Source organism: Vicugna pacos, unplaced genomic scaffold, assembly GCF_048564905.1.
Source record: "Vicugna pacos unplaced genomic scaffold, VicPac4 scaffold_19, whole genome shotgun sequence".
Lineage (NCBI taxonomy): Eukaryota > Metazoa > Chordata > Mammalia > Artiodactyla > Camelidae > Vicugna > Vicugna pacos.
This window is the reverse complement of record NW_027328740.1, coordinates 34055492-34082524: the sequence shown is the minus strand read 5'-3', so window position 1 is coordinate 34082524 and position 27033 is coordinate 34055492. Positions and strand designations below refer to the sequence as shown.

The 27033-nt window shown below is 40.6% G+C and overlaps 1 long non-coding RNA gene across 1 annotated transcript; it reads left to right on the top strand.

The window, feature by feature from the left end:
- The first annotated feature begins 4886 nt into the window (after positions 1-4886).
- Positions 4887-26314, top strand: LOC140692932 (uncharacterized). The gene is made up of 7 exons (XR_012068569.1): positions 4887-5137; positions 8744-8918; positions 9095-9192; positions 10144-10273; positions 16531-16654; positions 23322-23528; positions 26108-26314. It is a non-coding gene; the product is annotated as an uncharacterized lncRNA (long non-coding RNA).
- The last annotated feature ends 719 nt before the right edge of the window (positions 26315-27033 follow it).

Sequence of the window (27033 nt, the reverse complement as noted above, 5' to 3'; positions counted from 1 at the left end):
CTGGTGGGAAGAAGGGCTTAGGGGATTTACCCTGAAGCCACATTTTCAATTAACATTTCATGTTGTTTTTGTCTACTATTTGAAGTTACGAGTCTTAAAACAGAATGACGATTTCTAAAAATTACTTTACCGATGATTGAGGAAAATGGCAGTTTTCCATATTTAAGAATATTATTTAAAGTTTGTGTGACTGTGGTGGTGGAAAATAGAAATGCAGGGGCTACTAAAGCATTCTCATCCCCTTCCCCACCCTCAGGTCCTTTGGACAGAAGAGACAGAGGGATGTGAGGAGAAGGCTTGGAGGGTGCACCGTTCAGTGCTTTTAAATTGTGACAGTTACTTGTGCTTTTTTTTACTTTTTTTTTAATGGAGGTAATGGGGCTTGAACCCAGGACCTTGTACATGCTTAGCACGTGCTCTACCACTGAGCTATACCCACCCTTCCCCCCGATATTTGTGTTTTTAGTGGGCATAATGTGCTGGTAGCAGGTACTTTAGCATCAGACACAGTCACCTGCCTCTGACCATCACGTTAATACCTTTCCCCTGAGCTAGAGAGCTAGTCTGTTTCCAAAAGTTCAATAAATTATCTACATTTTCTTTTTTCTTAAACAAAAGGTATTAACTCATTTTTTTTAGTATCACCTATAAATATAATGTGATTTTATTAACCATTTACCAAAGTGTTAAGTGTAATAAATATTAAGTACAGATTTCTGAAGCATCAGTCATCACTGAAGATCCACATTCTGCTGTTCTCTCTCGATGTTAGTCACCTTACTATTGGAGTTCTGAAAGCAGCGCCAGGCAGAACTTGAGTACAAATGGGACACGGTTGAGCAGGAAGAACAAGTCCGACCAGAATAGGAGGCGCGGTGTCCCCACGTGGAGATAGATGAGATTACCCAGGAAGAGCGGGTGCTGTTTAGATGCACTTTAGTCTGTTTACTTCTGGACTTGTCAGCCTTGGCTGCATGTTGGAATCACCAGGGGACCTTAAAAAATGTTGGTGCCTGGATTCCATCACTGCAAACTCTGATGGTACTTAGTGGCCTGGGGTGCATTCTGGCATAGGGAAGTTTTTAAAGCTCCTCTGGTTATTCTAATGTGCAGCCAAGGTGAAGGAGCACTGCCTGGAATGGTGGACACAGAAGAGAAGTGAGGCCCTTCCTTCATAATAACAGTAAAAAGGGGGAAAAGAAAAAGACTGGTATAAGTGTATAAGAGGCATTGATTTGTATCCTTTCATAACACCAAAAAAAAATGCAAAATATAAATTAGCTACAATGACATAGTTGTAGAAGGAAAGACAAATTGGTTTTTATAGTTGACTCCCATTTTTTCACATGCGGCCTCGTTTTCATCGTAGACTAAGTGCCCCTTTGTCTTGAACTAAGTCCCAGTCACTGCTACCCCTTCCTGTTGGGATGTGCACAAAGAAGCATGGCTCTCATCCTAAAGTCAGAGAAAGGGTAGAAGAAGCAGGGAAACATTTGTTGAGGTGCCATCATTGTTTGAGCAGTGTTTGAGCTAGTCATGTTACATAATTGGAAATGTAAATTTATTGCTGCCACTCCTGCTGCAAAATTAAAAAAATAAAACTGTATATCTTTGTATCAACATTCTAGAGCTATGAAAAGATGATTTTTGAGTCATTTGTATTATTGCTTCTTTCCATCAGCTGAGATAATTTAGAGCTGTTTGTTCTTGCAGTCAGCAGCAGCAGGACAGAAGGTTATGAGCATGAATAACACTTGGAAAAAATGCTTTTATTAGGAGCATCTGAAAATGTCTCCAAATATAGATTTAATAAATGAATCACAGATCTACATAATGTTGGCATTGAAAAGATATGGAGAAAGCAGGTCAAAATCCTCTTTTATAAATGGAAAAAAATGAGGTTCAGCTACCAATAGAAAGTGACATTTGTCTTTTACAATGTAATAAGCTTCTAATAATCCCCATTATGAATAGTTCCCATTGTTTACAACTGAAGATGGGGGTAAAAGCATATGTTGGTGAAAGACTGTACATTCAGAGATGAAAGCTGAATCTTAGACAAAATTAGATGTTCATAATGCTTTTGAGTCCTGAAAAACAAAAAACTTATCATATTGGCAGCATACAAAAAATACTGAAGAAAAGTTTTTTGGTCATTTAAACTACCAAGTTTAAATTTAAAATTGCCAGCTAATTAGTTTAAATTTTCATTGGAACATGCTTGTTGAAAAATTGAAGATGAAGACTCATTTAACTTTATAGTTCTTCCTTATTTAAAAAATTGCCTTTTTTTTTTTTAGTTTTGTATTTGAAGTATTTTACTTTACTTGTGAAAGCATGCTCCATTGTTTAGAGAGGCCAGCGTTGTGGTAGTGAGATCTTGGGAATGAAGTTGCCTAAATTCATATTTGAACACAGCAGCTTGCTTTCTGAGTGATCTTGGACAACTTAACTTCTCTGTGCCATAGTTTCCTATAAAATAAGAATAAGAGAGTTGCTTCTTCATGACAGTGGTAAGGACGGGTCGAAGTAATGTACAGAATCTACTTGGAAGGCTTCCTGGCATAGAGGAAGGGCCATGTACTTAGTTACAGCTATTATTATACTATATCTGATTTTATAATCCAGTTAAATCTTGAGTCAAACTGATTTCATCTGTTAAAAAATTCTAAATATAAACTCTAAAATGGAAACTCTTAAACTTCATAGTTGTAGCTAATTAACACATAAAGCTCAACCAAGAAACACACAGTGGAGACCATTTAGCTGCAGACACCTGTGATACTTTCTGTCCTGCACAGACTCTAAGCTGTAACTACCGTCACTTCTGAAATCAAAGGCAAGCTAAGGAATAGAGCTTTACAGCTTGGCCTCGTCAGGTGCTCAGACCATGGCAGGGACAGTTTACTGTTCACATGTGCATTTTCAAAAAATAGTATTAAAACGAACACTGTACATATTTTGTTGTGTGTTTGACATCGTTAACAGAAAAGAAAAGGAAAAAGAAAAACAGGAAAAAAACCCATGCATTTACAAACAAGGAGGCAATGTCTGAAAATTATTATTATTCTTTTTATGTTTAGGATTTAGTGACCAGTAAGGAGAAATAGCATTTTATTGGTGTAATCCCTTGATTGACTAAATTTGTTTTTTTAATAAGGAAGAAGAGCGTGTTCCATTTACCACCTGGGGAAAGTGTATACATATAACCCTTTGTGCAAGTGCTCTTTTTCTTGGTAAGAACCTACCACAGACTTTTAAAATCTAATGTGAAATGCTGAGAAAACTGAAAGTCAAGTTGGGAACTATGTAGTCTCATAGAGAAAACTTTTTCCAGAGAACATCTGAGCCAACGCAGGGCGCCACTCTGGAGGTTCCACAGTCTCTTCTGCTCACAGTGCTTCCCCCAATTCTTTTCACCTCATTTGTTCAAATCAGATCAGTGGTTTAGGATTCTCCAGGGTCTGATTAAGAGACCAGATGGAGGCATTAAGATTTCTAAAATTTTCCAAGTGTAACAACCTAGGTAAAATGTCTAAGAATAGCCTAACAAAAGAATAGTAGGAACTATCAAAAAATAAAAGTAAACTACTGAAAGATATAAAAGATGCTTTAATCACATGATTCTAGATTAAAAGATCATATCTCCAAAATATCAGAAGTTATAAAATTCATTTGGGTTTATTGTGAATAAAATCATATTAGCAATATAATAATTAATAAGATAATGAGAGTTTTACTAGTTCAAGAATAGCCAGATTAGAAAGTAGGGCAGGAAGTCCAGATATGGGCTCTGATATCAATAATAATTTACTATAAGAGATGGAAGGCATTACAAATCAGGGAGATAAATAAAGGTTATTCAGTGAATGGAACACTTGTTAGCTACTTGGGGGGAAAAGAAAAGATTGAAATCATACAGTGAACCATATATTATGATAAATTCCAGAAACATTTAAAAAGTAACACAATTAGAAAAAAAACTAGAAATAAATATGGATGAATATACAACCTCTAGATGAACAGTAAGTTTCAGAGGAAATTATACAAAGATTTTCATGCATCATAAGCATCCTAATTTTAAACAAAACACCAGAGGTTGTTATTTGTTTACAAATCCGACAAGGGGCTAATTCCTTCAATACATAGAGAGTTCAGATCACTTCAAATGTAACATCAAAATATCTCAGGAGCGTAGAAGGCAGAGAAGATGAACACACATTCACAAAGGAAAAAATAGATGTCACACTTCAATGGTAATTCACTCAGTGCACATCAAAATGAAATAGTTTTCCACCTCTCAAGTGACACAGCTCTGTTTATGAGGATGAAATGTCAGTGATCACCAATCCCATGCCTAGGTTACTGGATAATTTTTGTGAAGTATGGTTGATTTACAATGCTGTGTTAATTTCTGGTGTACTCCTCAAGCCTTCTTAGAAAGCAGTCTGACAGTTGATATCAAGAGTCAAAAATATTCATATGTTTTAATCCACTAATTCAGCTTTGAAAAACTTTTAATCAGGAATTATTTCAAAATGACAGGGAAAAGTCATTATGGATGCAAGTCACAGACATATATAAAATCTCAGCCAAAATATTCTTCCAACTATTCACAAAGTAGAATAGTATGCAGCCATGAAAAAGTGTGTCCATGAAAATATTTTATGACATGTCAAAGTGTTATGCTTATGATAGATTTGAGAATAAAATTAATATATAAAATGATTTGTAATATACAAACAATGCACCGTTCTGAAGAAATTATGTCTATAGGTCAAAGCATTATTCTTATTTTTTTTTTATTCATTTTCAGATTTGGAGTCTTTTGATTGTAGGTGACAAAATCAATCTCCAATGTGTTTAAACAACAACCAAAAAATGGGGATGCATGGGATTTATTGGTTCCTGTAAATGAAAACCTCAGGTCTGAGGTCTGGCTTCAGTCAAGGAGAGATACCCTAGCCCAGATGATGTCAAGGGCTGCTTTTGTCCTGTCTTCATTCTGTGTCCAAAGATGTCTCAGCATGTTGCTTCTAGGCACGCAGCATCCCAGATCATCCATCCAAACCAAGACAGGTCTCTTTTGGCAGCTTCCTCTCTTAATAGAGGAAGCTTATGGTTCACATGGGCACCAGTAAGTATCTCCTCACATAATAGTGGCTCTTCCTGGGTTATTTGCCAATTCTCCAATCATGTGCGAGGCCAATACTATGAGGGGTATTATTTGTCTTAAACCAACTGAGATCTACTTCTGGTGCTTCAGAAAGAGTGGGTCAATCGAGGTTAAATCACAGGACTATAAACAAAATAGAGGTTACTTATCCTATAGCAAGTTCTGGGTCCTCTTCTAAGACTGGGGACAGATCCAGGACAGCAATTCTGTCCACTACTGAGTACTTTCAAATTTTCTTTAATGAGCAAATGTTAAATTTATGATCAGAAAATGTGATAAATAAGAAGAAACTTGAGGAAGGAGAATGGAAAGCTTTCCTGTTTCTTAAGAAATAGTGAACCCATTAAGTGCTTGGAAGAAAAATGGAAATGTGTCAAGTTTGTAAAAGTTCTGAAATGAATTAGAATTGATTTTACAGACCATGTAGGAGAAAGTGCTATACAGTTAGTGTGTCTTTGGGCTCTTTGAGAATTTCAGTACTTTCACTGAATAGTTGCTTGATTTGGGGCAAATTGCATCATCTCCACGTGGCTCTATTTCCTCATCTGTAAAAGATATAATATTACCTTCCCCACAGGATGATTGTGAGGATTTTGAAAAATAGATGTGTGCTGAAGCAATAGTAAGCATTTAAGGATTCTTAACTATTATGTTTACTTCATATATAATTAAAAAATTATTATGCAGACTTTTAAAAATGCATACTATTTAAATGGCCTTTATGTGCTGTACAAGAGAGGAAGGCTTAATATACCTTCTATAATACATTTTTCTCAGCCTTAACTAATTTTCACATTTAATCACACACACACCAAAAAGTTATTCCTTTCACAAGCATGAAGACTTAACTGTGAAGAAAAGGATGATGAAAGAGAGTAGAGGAGAAAATAAAATGCTTTCTCTACAAACTGATGGCTTAAAAACTAAGAAAAACACCTTTTTAAGACTTTGGTCACCATATTCATAGCTTATACTTAGGTAGAGTTTTTCACATGCCTGTGGTTAATGTTCCAAATTTTTTCACAATTAGTAAATAATTGATTCATCACAATAGTCCTATAAATTGCTATTGTTATTCCCCCATTATATGGGTGAGGAGATTGAAGCCCCTTGAGTTTAAGAAATTTACACAAGGCCCCACAGCTAGCTTCGAAGCTGGGATCCAGATGCAGGAGTGTGGCTCCGGGAGGTGCTTGTAAACACTCCCACTGCTCTCCCCTGCAGGTGCAAGCCAGCGGCCCACTGTTACTATAAATAACATGATGTGGTTCACTTAGTCCTGAAATTCACATTCTTTGTAGCTTTCTCTCTGGGGCAGCCATCAGGAGCAGCCAGGGACACTGAGTACATGCTTCTGGACTATGACCAAGAAGGTAGATGGAAGGAAAACAGTTTAAAAATGGGATCTTTAATGCGCATTCTTCAGTGGCCAGAAAAAAACCTGCCTAGTGAGGAACTGAAACCCTATTAGCCACGTGCAAATTATGCTTCAGACACCCCCGCTGCCCTTGGGTCCACACAGTCAGAACTACAGTGGATCAGGGACATGAATCTTGTGCAAATGCAGGGAGTAGGGATACCTGCCATTTTAAGATCTCAAGGAGTGTGAAAAGCATGTGAAGCTTTCATCAGCAGAGACCTGCTGTCACTTCTACTGTTTCCCTCAGGGCATGTCCACAGCTTCACTGGTTCTATTCAGAATGAAGACGACAGCTAGCACCTGCTGACCCCTGAATCAGTGATAGGTTCCCCCTTGAAAGGAAGCATATCCCCTTCATGGGTTACAACTAGTTCATAACATAAGTAATTCTACAGATGTAGAAGGGATACTTTCATTTGTTCTGCTATCACAGACTTCCCTCCAAAAGAACATGCCACCAGTTGCCCCATTTTGACCCATTAAAATATACTTAATAGGCTTTCTTCTTTAGTGCAGTTTTAGGTTTACAGAAAAATTCACAGAAATTGGAGTTCCCATATATTCCCTATGCCCTGCACACAGCTGCTCCTGCTGCCAGCATGTTACATTAGTGGATGCACTCATTCTTTTTGACATCTTTCATTCCTCCTCCACTAAAATTTAACATGCCTGATATTCACGTCTCTTATGGCATTTACGTGCGATTTATATCACTTCTCACGTTTATGTGAAGTTTACAACACATGCATGTTTTCTGTTTAAGCTGGGTTGGGGGCAAGTTTTCTGTGTAAAAATACGATCATTAGTGAGTCTCATGCTGCTGGGTTTTTGGGTTGTCAGGTCCTGTTGACCATTGCTTCAGTTATTGGGATCATTGTCTACGGACTTTCAGTGTTCATTGTATTTTCTGCAAAACTTCCCAAGAACCTGAGTGGAACAGACCCAATCCAAAAGTACCTGACTGTGCAGGTGGGCCACGCCCATCACTGCTTCCCTCATCAGTTTTATCATCTTCATGACCCTGAACGCCATATATGAGAACGTGTCAGTCATGATGACTGACTCTGGTAAGCTCCTCCTGCAGCTGAGATAATTTCTACACAAGTTTTAGAACCAGGTCAAAACAGAGACTATCTTTTAGGAACTTGAATTGCAGTACATTACAGTCTTTAGTTAACTTCAACTGCAAACCTATTTTCTCTAGCCTATATGAGAAGTGAATTAGCTCCATTTTTGCATTAGTAAAAGGGACAAAGGACGCTTTAGAATGTCCAAGCTCTGTGTAAATATGTCAGTGTTTAATAATAATTTCAATTACATTAGATAATGTACCCTATTGTTGAAAGTAAATAGTCTCTGTATTGCAAATAAGTGGAAGAGGGTCGTGGTTCCAGTGGCAGATTTGCTTGCGCATTACGGAGAGGACAATTAATCACACTGTTATGTGTCTTCCCCCCATGCTGTTCCTGTTAGTGTAGCTCCATTCTCATCAGCTGCGGCTTCTATAATAAATGTTTCTTCTCTCTGGCTTGTATCCCACCCAGCGGCTTAGCGGCCTAAGTTAAGTGCTTCCCACACGTTGCATGTGGCTGGGTGGTTCTCCCAGTGGTCTGCTCAGTGGTCATCTTCTGAAAATACTAAGACCAATTCAAATTCTGAACTAGGAGGATGATCGTTTTATGTTCCCCAAATGCTTCTAGCAAGTTGCCCCGTGTTTTGTTTGTCTTCTTCAATAGTCCTACCTTACTGCCGTTCAGGGAGACAAGAGAATTTTATTTAGCAGGATGTTGAGAAGTAGCTTTCTTTCAAATTACACCTGACAGAGGACAGTTCTTGACCATTGGATACTGTTGTGCTTATAAATTTTAAGGAACGGGTGACTTTTTTTTTTTTGCCTTGTGGGATATTGCGTTCTTAGTGGGAGAAACTCTTACAACATTGTGTACAGTTGGAAATAACATAGTGGATAAGTTAAGAAATTCAAAACAGCTGATATAAAACAGTGTGAATTGCGTATATATATATATATACTATATATATATATATATACACATACATATTTAGCGTGTTAACTCATGTGTCCGTGGCTTTGATTAGGGTTTCAAAGCCGTTCACAGATTTACAGACTTACCTTTTCTTTATTCTAGCTGCAGAGCTCCCAAGGACCAGACTGACTATGAGAATAACCCAGCCATGAAGGTGTTCTTGTTCCAGTTTGTCAACTACTACTCCTCGTGTTTCTACATCACATTCTTTAAGGGCAGATTTGTGACTTATCCGTGACATCTGTTGTATTGGCTGTAAAAATACAGAAATGAAGAGGTGTGAATACAGCTTTGTGTTCTGACAGTCTAACCTGTTTCAGGTTTTCTCTTAGTTGCCCAAAGAAGAGTGTCTTTACTCTCTGATCCTTTGATTTTTTTAGGCATAAAATAATGACTTTATTTCATGTTAGAGCTATCTAAAGTTTAAATGAGATTTTCTTTCTAATATTCCAGTGTGACCCAAGTGGCTGTCTCCTTGAACTGATGACACAGCTGACAATAATCATGGGAGGACAGTCCATCTGGAATAACATACAAGAGGTGTTGCTTCCGTGAGTACTCAGTCATGTGTTCTTGGGGTGAGAACGGCCCACCCACCCACATCATTTTCCTGCGTGGCCATCTCTAGAACAGGGGAGACTCTCTGCTTATTAAAGCTCTCCAGATAAGATGATCCAGCCAACAGTATAAACGTACCTGCTGTTTAATAATTATGTTTAAATGCCTTCTTTTTTATGTTTAACATAAATCCTCAAGTGCTATAGTCTCTGCTTATTAGCCCACCACTGGGGACTGACGGATCAGAGCCCATTGAGAGATGGCCCTTTTTGGGGCCATGAACTAAGTTTTCCCACAACTTCCTGCAAATTTCTCCTCCTTTTATATATGCATTTAAAAATCCATAACAGAAATTTGTTGAGTGCCTAGTATGTGCTAGTCACTGTATTTAATGTTGTACATATATGTATGTGTGCGTGTATCTGTGTACAATTTAATCACCCAAACAATCCTTATTCTTATCTTCCTTTTGCAAATGAAGATCCTGTGGCTTAAAGAGGGTAACTGATTTGCCCAAGCTCTCATTGCCAATAAGAGACCACTGTGGGACTCAGATGTAAGACCCTATCTCTCTGAATCCATGTTCTTCTAAGAACAGAGACTCCCTTGGGGTCCTAAGGCACAGGGTTACATAATGTTTTAAGAGACACTTGTCTAAAATAATAACAACAGAAGTTTTGACTTACTGTTCTCTTCCTAAAAATGAGAAAAGCAGATGTTAGCAAAGGTCACACTGTCTTTTTGATTTTCACATAAGCCCAATCCCACATCAGAGTGGACAGTCCAGTGTTATCTGCAATTTCTGAACATTTCAAGGAGCTTACTGTATTCGCTTTCTGTTGCTGTTTTAACTAGTATCCCCAAATATCATCGTAGTAGGAAGAAAAAAGAAAAAGTCTCCTCTAAACAACACAAATATAACCTTGTATTTTTCTTGAACGCAGAAGCCTGCTGAAGTCAAAGTGTTGGCACGTCTGTTTCTGAAGGCCCCAGTGGAACCTGTATCTTTGACTTCTGTGGCTTCCAGAGGCCACCTGCGTCTCTTGGCCTGTGACCACTTTTCTCTATCTCAAGGTCAGCATGGTTGTGTGCCTCTGACCCTGATCCTGTGGTCACATCTCCTCTCCTCTCTCCCCTCTTCTGCCTCCTTCTTCCTCCTTTAACGGCCCTGGTGATTACACTGGGCCCACATCTATAATCCAGATGGTCTCTCTTAGAGTCGACTGGTTAGCAACCTTAACCACATCTGCAACCATAGGCCCCCTTTCCCAGGGAATCTGACCTCTTCCAATGTTCTGGGGATAAGGACATAGACATATTGTGGCGGAACATTTTTCTGCCTACCACACTAAACTTTTTAAGATAATTTCTGGCTTTGAGTTTCTGTTCTCATGAAACTGTTGATCTCTCTTCTGTCTTGCCTTCCACACCAGCATTCTGTTCCTGGCCAACGTAACTGCAGAGCTCGCCCCTCTCTGTGGTGTCCCCCAAAACCACTTACACAAGCAGATCTTACTGTTGTTTGGAGCATGGGGGAGAAACTCAAACAACTTGAATTTTGAAATAAAAAACCTCCATCATTTTAAAATCTTCCATGTCACTATAAAAAATTTATTTTTTTACTTCGTTTTTTAATTTTTAAACTATTTTAAACTTTGTAACTTTTTTAAACTTTACATTTTTCTTATCATCCTTCATTGTAGGCTCCAGAAACCTGCTATTCTGCCCACCGCATCCAAGTTCCCTTTCATTGTTTCTCCTCCCTTCCCTAACCTTCCTTCTCTCTCCCTTATTACCAAGTTTCTGTCCATTCTCTTTATAGGGCAGTTAAATTAATTATTCTTTCTTTCTTTCTTTCTTTCTTCCTTTCTTCCTTCCTTCCTTCCTTTCTTTCTTTCTTTCTTTCTTTCTTTCTTTCTTTCTTTCTTTCTTTCTTTCTTTCTTTCTTTCTTTCTTTCTTTCTTTCTTTCTGTTTTTGCAGAGTGAACCCCTTTGCGTGTCAGTGTGTCCTTCCACATTTATTTATAATGGCTTCAACTTTCAGCTTCAGTATGGATTACTGGGGTCTGTCTCGAAACAAAGGCATTTCCCTTGTCCCCCAGCTCACCACGCCCCTCAAAAAAAGATTCTGATCTTCGCTGTGAAATGAATCTTTTTTTCCCTACTGTGCAGTAGACAACCCTTGCCCTGAGCTCACAGTCAGATATTTCCAGAGAAGTAAAAGTAGGTCATGTGCAAATAATTGTCGGAGCCAGCCGAAAATCGATCAGGTCCAGAAAACCTGTGCTGCAGGACTGAGAAAGAAAGACAAGACTAAAAGGTGGGGTTGAGAGGGTCTCACTCTAGCCCGCAAGACGCTAGGTCAAGAGTGGACGCCGAGTTTATTTCCAGCAGTTAATTTATATGATCTTAACCCATTAGCTCATACATTCCTGCATGTAGGGAAAGGTATTGTTTTAAGGCACATTAACAATGTGTACTAAAATCATTAACTTGTATATTGTTACAGACATCATTATTGTTTACAGTTCTCATAAAACTAAGATTAAGAGTTCCTGGAACCAAGATGATAAACTAAGGCATTGTTCCTCTAAGCTAACATCATGACTCATGTGCTATTATCTCAGGTGATTGTTCTTCAGGCTAAGATTGCTAACTTGCATGCCGATTGCATCTCTCCTTCCAAAGGTCCTTAGTGACTTGATAGCTCAGGATGTTCCTTCAGGCCTTAATGCATCTGGCACATTCCTCAAAGGGGTGGCGGGACAGAGATTGTCCATGAGAGATCAACCTCAGAGCCTGATTCCCTGCACTGTGGGAGTTTAGGCCCAACCTCTGTGCTCGGCAGTCCTCAGGTCATGAGTGGCCCCCCACAAATAATACTACTTTTCTCTGTGAAAAGAAATAGATCAGATAGAGGAAATACTTAACTCAGATTACTCAAAAGCATTTCCTGAAGGAAATAAGTAAATTATTTAACAATAAATTTTGTTGAATCTGGTTATCTGTGAGCTATTTTTACCAATCAAGGAGGATATATTTCCTAAACTGGTACTGAGCATTTCATGTGAAATGAAACTTGCTCACATGAACTAGTTTAAAGTAAAGGATGCATTATAGTATCTGTGGTCTGTTTATACCTTTGCTTAAGTAAGCACACTGTTCTAGGTTCCAGTGAGCTGAACTTTGCCTCCATGTATTTCTACTATGGGTTAAAATATTTAGGGAATTTATTTTGAATTATGATTCCCTTTTTTGAAAACCAGGAATTCTGAATTGTAGCCAGGTTCTAGGGTGGCTAGTGTTTTCCTCACTGCCTCTTCTCTTTGTATAAGTGCAGTTTCCTTCTTAATTTTTCATATAAAATCCTAACATACCAAAGATCTATCAATTACTCTTGCTGCACCAAAACTATACACTTCCTCAAAAATACATAGGAAGAGAAAAGAAAACTTATCAAAATTAGCGACTATTTTCATGCTATTTAAATATGTCTAAAGGAACATAATGAAATGAATTTCACTATATCTCACCTGCCTCCACCACCCCAATCCCATGTGGGGTTCTTGAGTAGGATTCTGGGAGCAAATTAAGGACAGTGATGCCGTGATCCAGGCTCCCTCTGGGGTCTCCCCAGCACTTGGATCTGCACCTGGTGTAAAGTAGGTCTCAGTCCGAGCCAGCTGAGTGAGTGAGTGACTCACAGGCATCGAATGCATAACATCAGTGAATCAACAGCATTCTTTGTAGGACTCAGAGAATAAGCTGAGTGCCCTGTGGCCTTCCCAGCCTCACATACTATTTTGATGTTGGGGTCATTTCTGGGAATGTTATTCTGTACTGGACAAAAGGCTAGTACAATTCCAGGGTTAAGCAACTTTCCTAGGGAAATTTTATGATAAAATATTAAGAAAAATAGTTAAATGCCCCAAATGACATAGCATTGTCCTTTGGTGTTTAGATAATGTATGGCTGTAATTTTCTTACTTTATATGTTTTCTACATTTTCCACTGTGCGTATGCACTACTATATAATAAGAAAAAGCAAATGTTTAAAAGAGAACATCTCTCTTCTCCAGATATGATTTGGTTAGAGGATGAGTCAGAGAAATATAATAAGAGAATCTTAAATACATGTGTCCATAATTCACTCTTTAAATTCAGGAACAGGAAACTCAGGAATGAAATAGATTAAGAGAATCAAAGATACTTGTATTCAAGATTAGCAAGTAGGGGTGTCCTCAACAGAAATGGTGATAATCTATAATTCAGGGATTAAATGTGATAATGAAAGTACAAAGACAACATGAAGTAGAAAATGCCACGTGGCAAGCACAGAGTAAAGGGCAATTTACTATGATTATGCCAATATGTGTGATCAATTCCCAAGCAAATGATTATGTAACCCCTGCTAGAGGGAGAAAGCTTCCAGCCTTGGCTGGAGAGTGGGGAGGATCCAGTGTCTGTATTTTTTAAAATGTCAAAAGGTGCTTCTCATGTGCAAATTGATATCCCTGCACGAGAGCCTTAAACCAACAGAAAACCCAAAAGACCGTTGACAATGATGGGTAGACGACAGCCCAAGCTTTTCTGCCACAGATGAGTGGTTCCACTCAGGAAGACTGAGCAAGAGGCTCAGGGTCTTAGCTAAGGACAAGCAAGTCGGGACTTCTAATATGACCTAATGCCATTGACGGGGGAGGGCAGTTCAGCACAAGAAGGGAGCGCCAGGTGAGTTAACATGGAAGTTTCATTCTGGATCCAAACTGTGATGGATTTGGGTCCCGGAGGGTAAAAGCCCTTCTTCCCTGGGGCATGGACCGGATTCCACAAGAGGCTGAGACAGGAAGTATGAGGCAGAGAAAAATTCCCCCAGGAGAATCCCGAGTCTGGGTGCCAGGGAGGGTGATGGACGAGCGTGGTCCCAGCGCCACCCGCACCGCAGGGCTCCGAGTGGCTGTGGAGCTGCGCGCCCCCGGCCGGACCTCAGACCTGCCTGCAGTGCTCTGGGCTGCGGCCTGGGGAGAGGCTTTAGCAGCAGGCTGGCCGCATCATTCTCGTAGGTGCCGCAGTGACCCCCAACCCTGTGGCCACGGTGATCCCAAGCCAAGGGTCTAAGTGACTTCAACCCTATTTACAGGTGACCACAGCCGGTTAGCCTGTGCTGCTCAAAAGGAAGATCCCACATGGGGTTTTGCTGTGTCAGGGTGGTTGCTGATACCTGGCATGCTTTGAATCGTTTCATCCTGACAGCACCCTGGGCAGTGGAAGTTTCATCTCTTAATTTTATTTCAACTTTTTCTGTTGAAAGTATAGTTGGCTTACAATATTGTGTTAATTCTTGGTGTACAGCATAGTGATATATATATATATATATATATTCCTTGTCATATACTTTTCCACTATAGGGTATTAAAAGTTATTGAGTGTAGTCTTGTTGTTTCAAACAAAAATTACTAAACAAAGTAACAAAGTAAGCAGACTAAACCTAGCCATGTATATGACACAGCTGAGTATATCTCAGGATTTAAATGTGGTTTTGATCTCCAGGATCTCTTTATCAACTTTTCATATGTAAAGTGCCTATGGAACACTTCTCAGAAAAATGTTTTAAAAGCATAAGGTTTAGAGAATAAAGAAGGAAGACAATTATACTGAAAAGCAGATATCAAAAATATAGAAATGGGCATTTGTGATACAGTAATATCTGAAATATTGTAAGAACGTGTTGAATAAGAGGATCCAGTGGTGGGTCTACTAACTGCAACATTCTGCCATAGCAGTGAGTGTAAATCATCTTCTGAGATCTGCAACAATTGCATTTTGAATGTAAATAAAGTTAACTAACAAATAAGCCATGAACTGTGGAATCAGATTCAGAGTTATCTCGAGTCCCTATCCCCAGCACTTCCCAGAGCTCCCTGCTGTTCCCCTAATGTCATTGAAAGAAGTGGGGAAAGTTTGTGAAGCGAAGGGCATGTTCCATTGCAAAGAAATCTCAAAGCACACCTGGGAGCATGGCCAGTGAAAGGTTAATGCTGAGATTAGAGGCTGTGGGAAACCAAGCAGAGGCAGCTCTTTACAAGTCACATCATATGCTCTGTGTGTGTCTACGTGTGTATGCATACAGACGTGTGGGCATGTATGATGTATACACCTGCCTTTCGTGAGAAGCCGCCTCACTGTCCAAATTTGAAATCCATCCAAACGTGCAGTGCAGTCAGTCGAAGCTCAGCCAGACGCTAAGTTGTCTGTTGTTGCTCTGTCTCTTCTGCTGAACTCCACGAGTAAACCACGCGCCAGCTGTTGCTTTCAGGGACAACAGCTCTGTAGGCTACAGGTCCATGCCTTGTTTCACTGCCAACTCTGATTTCCTTTCAGGACAAATTGCCATTTGAAAAAGGGGGAAGCATTCAGTTGGCCCACAAGCCTCTGAGTGAGGAAAAAACATAACGTTAGAGACAGCTCTGTGGGACAGCATCCAGAAGGGGGCAGAGCATTGGGCTGCGAGTCGAGGCTGTGTTTCTTTCAAGCTCTGCACTGAATTTGAGGTGGCATGTCACTTCTTTGGCCCTTGATTTGTTCAGCTTATATTAGGGTTTTGGACCTGTTCTATCCAACGTTAGAGTATCACTTTTTTGCTCGGTGACCCTCCAGGGCTCCGCAATTCCTTCAAAGGGAAAAATGCCCACATCCTCATGGCAGCCTCTAAGGCTCCACCCCCAAAACCACCACTTATTTCCTATTCACTGTGGCCCACACCAGTCTCCATGCTGTCTGTCCAGCTTGAGGGACCTCCAGGCCTATGATCACTGTTCCCTCTGCCCCTCCTCTGCCCACCCCTTTGCTTCCATCTTTGCCTTATTCAAAGGTCACTGTCCCATCCCCACTCCTCCCTAGCACACATTCCTCGCCCTCCTTTATTTTCCTCCACAGCACTTATCACCAGCTCACAGACCCTGTATTACTTTCTTTTAATTATTTTTTCTGACGATTTTCAGACTGGAAAGGCCATGGTGGATAATAACAGAGAAATGGGGGTAAAAAAGACAAATGAGGGACGGCATCTTCTAAAAGCTAAAATGCCCACCTGAAAAGGAGGTAGGAGATAAAGTAGTAATAGTCGTTACAATTTTGGTAAAACCAAGGCACGTAGTCAGGACTAGTTTTCACAATATTTGAGGGTAGGGAGGCAGCAATAAAAAGAAATTTATCCTGAAAACAAGAAATTAAATCCTTGGGACGATGATGTGTTCAGCTTGAGATGTCAGGAATACTTTTATGACCTTGGTCTGATAATATCCTGCCTTATTATTTGATCTGTTTGACAGCTGGGTCATGAATCTAATGGTGCCACAGTTTCGGGAGCAGAACAGACCACCCCACGATGGGAACGGGACAACCATCTGTATCCCATGGGCAAACTGGCGTTACTTTATGAATACCCTGAAATGAGTAAGTCATCAGTGGAGATTTCTGTGCTGTCGGTTATACTAGAATATGCTTTGGGTCTCAGAAGCATCGGTTACCGATCCAAACAATGACCTAGCATACCGACACGGAGCCCGCTTTTCTACATTAGATGCAATTATGCTGTCAGGCTTTCAAATAGGGTGCCTGTGTGTATCTTTGTCAATATTTATGTTGTACAAAGCTGAAGATTTACTGTCAAGGAATGAAATGGAATACTCATTCAGATACGTCTCCAACATTGATTCTCAAATCCTTCTGGTCATGTCGTCTAAGGATGAACTCAGAACCGTTACTAGATATGACTCAGCTCGGGCTGTAGCCCTTGTGGCACAGCTGTTGGCTGATATCCTTCTAAACAGAGTCATGTGAGCCAGCCAGCCGGTGCAGAAAGCCCGCAAGAGCATCCTGCCTCATGGCAGCAAGGTTCACAGGGTCACCCCTCCCACATCTCACACCTACCTTTGATATTGTTCCTATTTCTTCTGGCCGATGGTTTCTGCCTGATTCCTTGAGTGACCTCATGGCACATCACTGGCTTGAATTCAGAATGAATTTGCTGATCTGGAGTATCGGTAGAACACAGATCTCCTCCTTCTCCAATGTCTTTGTCCATTTCTGTACATTTGCTTGGGCTCTGTTTCTCTTTGGTTGAACTTGGTTTTGAGCTCTCAGTTGCCTTTTAATTGTTGCATCTCAAAATAGATTTCCATAGGAAACGTTATCTTTTCTATTATGCATGGCGCACTTTTATCTGCTAGAAGGCTGATGATGTGCACGTTTTGTATCTGAGCCCTTTCAGCTCACCACTGCCTTGAAGTAGTTTTTTTTTTTTTTTAAGCTTAGGAGACAGGAAAAGATTTTTGTTAATAGGCTTCGCATTTATGCTTGCAGATTCATGTCTGCAAAGGCACCACTTTGTGCTTCCTGTTTATAAGTCTACAGATAGAGGGAGTTTTCTTTTTCCTAAATTATATTCTATATATAAAATAATTGCTTTTAAAAATATACATTATACATAGAAACACATCTGGATCCCTCGGTGAATGAAAGGTCACCTTGTGGCATCTTCAGTCAGCTATGCTTTGTGATCTGGTGTCTGATTTGAGTTTCATCTTTGCTTTTGTTGTGTTTAGTGACCAGGTGCCATTAAGGGTGCAGCTTCTGTCCCTGGTGTAGAAATTATGTTCGTTTATTCTTCTTATTTTCAAAAGGACTTTAAGCCAATGACCTGTTAATCCAAAATGAGTCATAATGGTAAATATGTCTTATTGGGGCTATTATCAGCATTAATAATAACAACAACATTCTGGGGGCAGCATATCATTTGGTATTTTAACACACACAAAAAAAGCCTTGGAAAAAAGTTATTGTTCTACTTAAGTCAAATAAAGTTCATGAAAGGAAAAGTTGTATGCTTTTGGGAAAAATTGATAGGGCTTTTAGAACTTTATAGTCTAATTAAAATACAAATTAAATAATTCAGCCTAACTCTACCCTACAAAACAGGGTGGAGTAACAGCTATTCTAGAGAGATTGTTCAGATTTATTCGTTTTCGTATTATCTAAAAAATCCCTGACTAATTAGATAATTCAATCCATTTCTGAAAGTAGGCCGTCTGTTATTCTGTATTCAATGCTGGAGTGAAACTTATTTTGGGTTCTTTTCGTTCATGGGAGATAGAATTTCCTAGTGCTTTTGAAATATTTTTGTTCTTCTAAAATAAAGTGCCTTTGGTGGTGATCTCCTGACCTCAGTTTCCTCCTCCCAGTTTTCCTCGTGATCATTAATGACACCCCACCTGCCTTTTTAGTTACGCCTCTTAGCTGCTGAAGGGGAATAGCTTGTGACAGATGACCCTGGAGCCCTTTACCTGTGCTTCATTAGGCCTCGCTCTCAGCCACCAACACTAGTCTCCTTCGCCTGAAGTACTTTTATCTGTTTTTCTGCCAGGAAGGACACTTGCCATGCCTTGGCAGGGACCCCTCCACTTTTTAGAGATTTTCTACTCTCCTTTCTAGGCATGAATTGCACTTGATTCTTGTCTTGATGGTGCGTGATCGTGTCCGTGTGCATTGTGCTCCCTGGCTGCACTGATCCTGTCAGAGGCAGTAGTCAGGCTTTTCATCTTCCCGTCCATGTCTGGAGCACCACAGCCTGGACCCTGGTTCTCATACGTGTTTAAGTGACTTGAGCTTGGATTTTCAGCACACACATAAAACTGTTAGATGAGGTGGCGGTAACATTGCCCCCAATGCCCCCACAAGGTTCTATATGACATATGGTTTTCTCTGAGTGAAATTTCTCTTTTATTTGTTTTATTGAATTCCCCACTGTCCTTTGAGATTATTAGAGTAACTCTGAGTTGTTTACCACAATAGCTCTCCCCCCACCAGCGAATGATCCTGCTGCCTGAGAACTCAGACATGGGACATAAGAGAAATAATCTATCAGTCTTAAAATCTGGAAGCCATAAGATACCGTTTTGTACTTAGAGCACCCACAGCACAAACACCAGTCTCTCAAGAATTTGACGCTGCCTTCCCAGAGGGCGGGTGCCATAAGTGAAATGCTGTGAGGGATGAAGTGAGAGCTCTTCGTCTCTGGTACTGCCTTTTCCACCCTTGCTGTGTTAACTTGATCTTCCCTTCATATATTATGTTCTCCATTTAATTTACTGCATTTAATATCAGTTGTTCTTCAACATCTCCTTGCACCCGCCCCCTCCATTCCCTCTCTCTCCAGTGCTATCTCACCCACGCCTTCCTGCACTCTCCAGGACCAGGCCTGTCTCCCCCACACCCTCACCTCTGTTCCGTCTACCCAACACCTGCACTGACATTTCCTTAACTCCGAAGAATGAACTTTCCAAAATGGCAGCTGAGTAACTGGGGGGAATTGTAGACCTCTCATCTCTTTACTGATTCATTTATTTACCCAACCAACAGACATTGAGCACTGCTATGCCAAACACTGTATCAACTGCTGGGGAGACCAAGACAGGTAAGACGTGGTGTCTGCACTCCCCAGGCCAGGCGAGGCATGGCGAGTAGTTGATGGATTGCTAAACAGGTGAACACAAATTGGACTTCCTAGAGCTGGAAATATTTGAACTGAATCCTGAAAGGTGAAAGGAATTTAGCTCTCTATTTTGTGGTAGAGGGAGTGGACACTTCATGCAGAGAGGAAGAGACATATAAGAGTACATGGCATGAAGCGGCTTGGCCAGACTGAAGAACAACAAGTAGGGCTAGAACAAAGGATCCATAGGTGGGAATATCAGGTGCAGAAGGCCTCTGTCACAATGGGCCTTGTGTGCTTATACTTCAATGTATCCTTAAGGAAACAGGGATATATTGGAATATTTGTAAGTAAGAAAATTGCATAATGTTTATGTTGCAGAATATCTGGTTATTCTGGAAGCAGAATGGAAGATACTATTTTTTGGGGGAGGCCCATATTTTGGGGGGAAAGGATTTTTCGGGGACCACCCCAGGTAACCCAGACAACAAGTGGCACACGCCTGCAGAGAGGCCTTGGGCAGAAGGAGAGAGACATGGGCGGCAGAAGTGGTGACTGCTGCAGGGGGGACTGCAGGGCTGGGGCGGCAGGCCGCAGAGATGCTAGGGTGACTTTCCAGTGACCCATCCGTGGAGCGGATCTGCAGGGGGAGTGTAAGGGGAGGAGCTGGTTTCGAGGAGATGGTTCTGTGTGTGGCATTTTCAGTGCGAAGTGTCTACAGGACATCTGAGGGGTGATGTCCATTGTTAAGCTGGATTCACCAGTCAGGAACTCAGAGGAGCTGTGGGTGAGGCCGTGGGGGCGATTCAGTCCTACCCGGCAGAGGACTGAAGACGAGGCCCTGGGGAAAGTGCCATGTACATGGCAAATGGGAGGAGAGAAATCCACCAAGAGAGAGAAGAATAGCAGAGCAGTTGAGAGAAAACTAGATGAGGCAACACAGAGAAGGCTGTAACCTTGCTAAAGAGGGATTTGAACACTGACTAAAAGGAGTATAGTGAGAAAGAGTGGTCTGTGGGGCAAAAAAACAAGGGCTAAAGCCCACCTTTAATTGTCTAAACTGAGGAAAAGGCGGAGGAGGACTACACTTAGGTAGCCTTTATAAAACAGATCTGTTTGTATCTGAGTATGTGCATATGTGCACACACACCTTTCTGCCTGGGCTTTTAAAATTTATTTAAGTAAAACAAAAATTAAGGGGGGAAAACATTCCACTGAGAGGAAAATATTTGTCCATGGCAAAAGCTACCTGGTAATCAAATAAACAGGAGCTGAAAATGCCCACTGGTTTGAAACACGCAGCCACCAGCAGTGCAACTCCTGTCTCAGTGCCGCGGTGAGGGCCGTGGGGGATGCAGGGCTCTGAGCCCTGGAGGAGTCATCAGCGCAGGCACTTCTCCAAGAAACTGGACTTTAAATGGAAGAAGAAAGTATAGAAAGTATCAGAGAGCAATACAGGGCCGTGAGAGAGGGTGGGCGAGGGTCAGTTTTGTTTTACAGGGGGCGTTTCTGGCCTTGCTGAGTTGCTAGGCCTTTGCTCTTGTTGGTCTTTGTTCCAAAAGCTTTTTAGAAAGTTCTTCTCGCTTGAATATCTGAATAGATTAAATCATGTTGGGTTATTTCTAGTGTTTTATTTTTTAATTAAAAAATTATCTGGAATTTATTTTAATGTCAAAAGTGAGGACAATGTACCAGGCCTTCTAATGATTTAGCAAATTACACCAGTACTTGAATCCACTGATTTTAAGTGTCAGTTTTATAATATTACTAAAATCTCTTAAATATCCACGTCTATTCTTGAAATGTATTCTATTTCATTCATACTCTCAGTGCACTACTTCTATACTGTTTCCATGACCATAGATTAATATCTCCTACAGTTGGTCCTATTTTATCCTTTTCCAGAATGTCCCTAATACTACAATTTCAAACATCCCTCCTCATTATTTTATTTGTACATTTGTGTATATTTCTGGAAGAAATTTAGGATCACCTTTCAGAATTTTTTCTTAAATCCATTCGGGATTATTAACTAAATTTGCATTCAGATACTAAATTGATTTTGGAGAAAAAATGTTCTATGTTCCCCAAATTTGAATCTGTCAACTGAAGAGGGTGGTGCATTCTACTGTTCATTCAATCATCATTTTTTTCTTTTTTAAAGTCATTTATCAGAATCATTTTAACATTTTTCATTAATTTATTTCTGTATAGCCTGTGCCTTTGTTGTCATTATAAATGATATCTTTTCTGGATTTGAACTGGGATGATTGCTAATGAAGTCTTAATTTCTAGTTTCTCTTGAATAAGAAGGGGATCTGACAGTGTGGGGGCTCTCTTTCCAATATGGTGACTGTGAGCAGTGCTTTTCATTAGGATGTCCACTTGCCAATTTGCCAGTGGCTGCACCCACTCCCCACATTTCTGCTACTAACCTGCCCCCTGTAGGCAGATGAGTTCATGTAGGGTTAGGTGGGTTTTGGACACAGATACTGACATCACTGCTGCCACGTTGCTGACACTCTGGCGTCACTAACTCTGGTTCTTGCTCTCTGACCTCCCTGAATATGACAGCTCCTTTTGGGCTGTGGACATGAGGCATCTTTCCAGCACTGTCGGCTTTTCTGCAACACACCCCTGCCTCTCAGGTCAGAAGCAAATGTCAGATCCTCCTACCCATCCACCCCATCCACGGTCTTGCCGTTCCTGGCCAGAGTGGTCCCTATCCCTTGACTGAGCAGTAACACTAAAGGGACTACAAACTTGCCTCTCATCCACTGTCTTAGTTACATACCTGTGCTAGTTTAATTAAAAGTCTGTCAGTTAGGGTCTAAAAGTCTTATAGATCTCTGGCCTTATCATTTCTAACTGCTCCCCCACCCCATGGAAGAGCTTATGCAGATCTCTGCTGCCCCATCTGTAGCAATGTCCTGTAAACTACAGACAGAGAGAAAAGAACTTCTAAGCCACCACCATAGCTTTGACTTCCTGTGACCACACAGACCATAGAAATATCAAGATAAAAATTCATGCAGAAGGATATTTTGCTTTGGAAGACACTTTAATTGCATACCTTTCTGTGACTTGTAATAACTTCATAGACTCTCTGAATGTGCTGCACTCACCTTCCCAGACTCAAGGGAGCTTGCTCACTTGCCTGTTTTCAGTGCATTTCCTCCAACATTCTCTATGCAGAGCTTTCCCAAAAGTACATTCCTTATTCCTATTTAAATTCTTATATACAACCACAATATTCTTTTTCTTAATCCTCAATGACAAATCATCTTCCAAGATTGTATTATTTCAACACTGAGAGTGAATAATATGCTTCAAGATTCCCAAGTTTATTACGAGTAAACAACTATGGTTGGTTGAAGATTTTTAAGTATGTTATTCCTACTAAGGGTATATACGTGAAAGAAACAGGTTGTAATGAGTCTTCTTCCGAGAGATTTTTTATTTGCCTTTTGTTTGGATTCTTTCACTGTTGAACATTATTATTACCATGAATGTCTTTTCTCTTTGGGATTTAGTTCACCATTTGCCCCTCTCTCTTTACTGGAGTAGAGGAATTATTGTTGTCCTTCCATCCATCCACCACTCCATGTTGTGTGTCCATTCCTTCAACAGGTATTCAGTTTGGGTTCACCACCTTATCTGTGGCCTCTTTCCATTGGCCCCTCTGTTGGCTCTGGAGAACAATATATTGCAAATCAGAGTGGGTATGTGGAAACTTGACTACCCAGTATAGACGCATGGTGCCAGAAAAAGCCCAGGACATCACAGCGTGGCAGCCCACCATACAAGGAACAGCAATTCTGGCTGTGGTGGACCAATGTGAGTAAAATGGCTTCATGGGCTGAAGACTTTGAAAAGTCCAAACGTGTATTGGCATTGCTTCCTAAGGAATCCAGTGTTGGGTATTGTTTAATATGAGAGAGAGATGCTAACACTATCATCGTTATAAACAACATATTTGTTGTAAATGTAATTGTTATTATTTTAATATATTTTCTTTATAATTATTATTTGTGACTTACAAGAGATCTTACAGAGGCAGTTGTTAAGAAGCATGGCCATTATACTGTTGCTGAAGTGTTAATTCAGTAGAAGCATGATAATAATATTAATAAGTATTCACTCGTTTGATCCTCACATGGCTCTAAAGGTTACCCAGCAGTGCTTGTATAATGGAGATAGAAATCCATCCGTTTAAGAGTTTGTAGAAACTAAAATAAGAGCAGTCATTCCACCGTATTTTACCGTATATTCCAGACTATCAGTTTAAAGTAGGAACTACCTGATGAGGCCATACAAACCCTTTGTGCATCCCCAAACATTAATTACATTCCTGGACCCCTGGGGCAGAAGTTCTTCCAGAAGGTGGTCCCATCTCTCCTCCCCACCGCACTCTTGGCCTTTGCTACCCACTGTTGGTCATTAGCTAAGCATCCTCATGTCCTGCATATGTCTGAGCTGTGAGGGAACAGAACTCAGCTGTTTACAAACTGTAATGACTATGACCAGTCTGAACAGCCTCTCTCCTTCCCTGCCCACACCTCCACAGGGCAACGGGGGGCTCACAACCACAGCGATTCCCATGCCAGCCCATCAGGGAACCTTCTTCCCTAGAAATATTCTTACAACCAGGGCTGTTTCCTCGCTTACTTCACTGCCAGTTTCACTCCCAGGTTACAGTCCCCAACAAAAGGCTATCCCAGTTTGAATAACTTAATCAAGTCATATTTACACTAAGTCCCTGGCACTTTCCCATGAGCACTCATAGAAACAGAACAGGGCCTGGAAGTGGCTGTGGGCCAGGTTCCTGGGTGAGGGGACTTGCTGGGCCCTTCAGGTTCTGTAGTCTGGCCCGAGCTTAGCTCCCAGCACGGCGTCTTCCCATCTGCATGATTTCGGGCAAGGCTTCAACACTTCAGAGCTTCATTTTATCCCTGCTTCATTTTTTAAGACTGTTATGCAGCAAAAAGTGTGCTTAGGGAACTCAGTGAGTCAATGAATGGATGTCACATAAGATGGTCCTCAGGGAAAGGGAATGTTAGTTATCTTCATTATTCACCATTGATAAAATTGGCTTCACAGACTTGGCCAGGTATCACAGCTACAGGCACAAGAATTTGACAATGTGTCACTGTGGATCATAGTCACTATTTTACACAGTAAAACAGCTGTCTGAGACCACCCAGCTGTCAGCCCACCAGACTCCCCACCCCAAGAGCCCTGAATTTATCTGATTTGCTTGCTACCATTACTTTTTGGAGAAAGTTGGCAAATCACACACAGTCAGTGACTGCTAGGTTATGTCCATTCCCATTCACTCAAGTGGCCCCATTTTCAGTATCCACTGTGCTGCAAAACATAGACTAATATTCAGAATAGGACAGCAAGGCCTTTCCCGATCCACAGTCAGAGAAGCATGAATTTGTCATGTTTAATATGGCATATGACATTAAGCAAGGCAGGAAAACAGGCTCCTGTGCTTTAGGGAAATTTTTAGTAATGATGTTTGAAACTAAAAGTGTTTTTGTTTGACCTTCAGCTAATCAGAAAATTCAATTGACTCCTATTACCCATTCCTCTGGTGTCGTGGTTTGATTGTATTAGGCACTTTTTCCTCATCTCCCCAGTATGACTTTGCTCCATCAGCACAGATGGAGTGTCTCCAAGGCTGCTCCGTGTGCATGGGCGTGTGTGTGCACACATGTGCCCCCACTGATTGGTGCCACTGATTCATATCCAGGGGTTGTTCTGTCTTATAACTCAGGCATTGCTTTATTATATCCTAGAAAACTGCTTTTAGATCATTGATTGAACTATAGACCATCCTCTTGCCCATATTAGGAAGTGACGTCTTCCAAGACACAGGTCCTGTGTGTTTGTATTTATGTATAAGTAAGAATTAAATATGCATGTCATCCCCTCACATATTTAATTTGTGCCTTCCCAATTGAATGTGCACAGTAAGGGCTAACTCCATAACAGGAGAACTTGTAGGAAGAAAGAAGGAGGAATTGGCCACAAGGGAGAAGACAGGACATCAAGCAGGAGTTTGGTATAAAATCATTTACTCTAAAGCTGCTCTGGCTCAATAAATAAGTGGAATTGGCATTGTTGTATCATGCCAGAGCATCTGGTATTGAAGACCGATTTTAATTTATTTTGATATAACTGGAAAATTGTGTTGGAACAACATGGGAAATGAAGCACACTGCATCTATCTGTACTCCTGAAGTGTGTCTCACAGCTACTCAGTTTTGAGGAAAATTATCTTGTCTGGAGACAATACAATTATTTTCATTGTTGGAATTTTTCTAGCTTCCAGAAGCACATCTGCAGGTGATTCTGTAAAAGTCTAGAGTTGACTTAAATAGCAGGAAATTTTTGCCTTTTGAAATCAGGAGAAGTGAAATAATTTTGCCTACCACCACCACCACCAACAACACCACCACCAGGCAAGCACGTGTACACCCAGAAAGATTTCACATCAGACGGAATGGCAAAGCTGAGTCTGTTACCGAGGCCAAAGTTGTTCTGCTCGCTGCACAACAGTGATAAAAAAATAAATCAGGAGACAATGTTTTGGAGCAAGGTATAGTAACTTTATTCAGAAAGCTGGCAGACCAAGAAGATGGGGGACTAATGTCCTGGAGAATCATCTTGCCCAAGTCAGAATTCAGGCCCCTTTTAAGCTGAAAAGGGGAGGGGGTGTGGTTGGCTGTGCAAACTTCTTGCTGCAGGCATTCTTTGTTCTTGCAGTCATCCATGTTGGTCAGGCTGTGGTGTCCCTGTAAATCTCCAACAAAACAAAGGTTATTCTCTATTTTGCAACTTGCCATCCCTGCATAAGTGCAGAAGTGCTAACATCATTAAAGGTCAGAGCCCCGAGAATTGGCTTTCCTGTAGGTTTTAGGCTAAAGGCTAAAGTTGTTTTACAAAAGGTGCAGAGCCAGCAAGATTAAGCCTGGAAAACAGGGCACAGTGCTTCAAACTAAAGGAACAGATCCAATGTGGCGTCAGATTTGTTCTCTATTACAGTTCGAGTTAGGGGAAATTTTGCAGTAGAAAATTCCATCAGATTTTTTTCTTGCTTTACCTGACATCTTGTTTGTTGGCTTATGGTCTCATGGTGTCTAAACCGTATGTTCAGATGAATACTATTAAAATCATATGGTGCAGAAAATATATCTGTTTTGCTTCAAAAAATGAAACATTTAGCTTTGTTTATTCCCATAGAATTTGGATTGAATCATTTCTCGACTTTCTTCTTCCTTCAAACCAGTATTTTATTGGAGAGTTTAAAGCCCAAATTGAAGAGTTTTGCAGG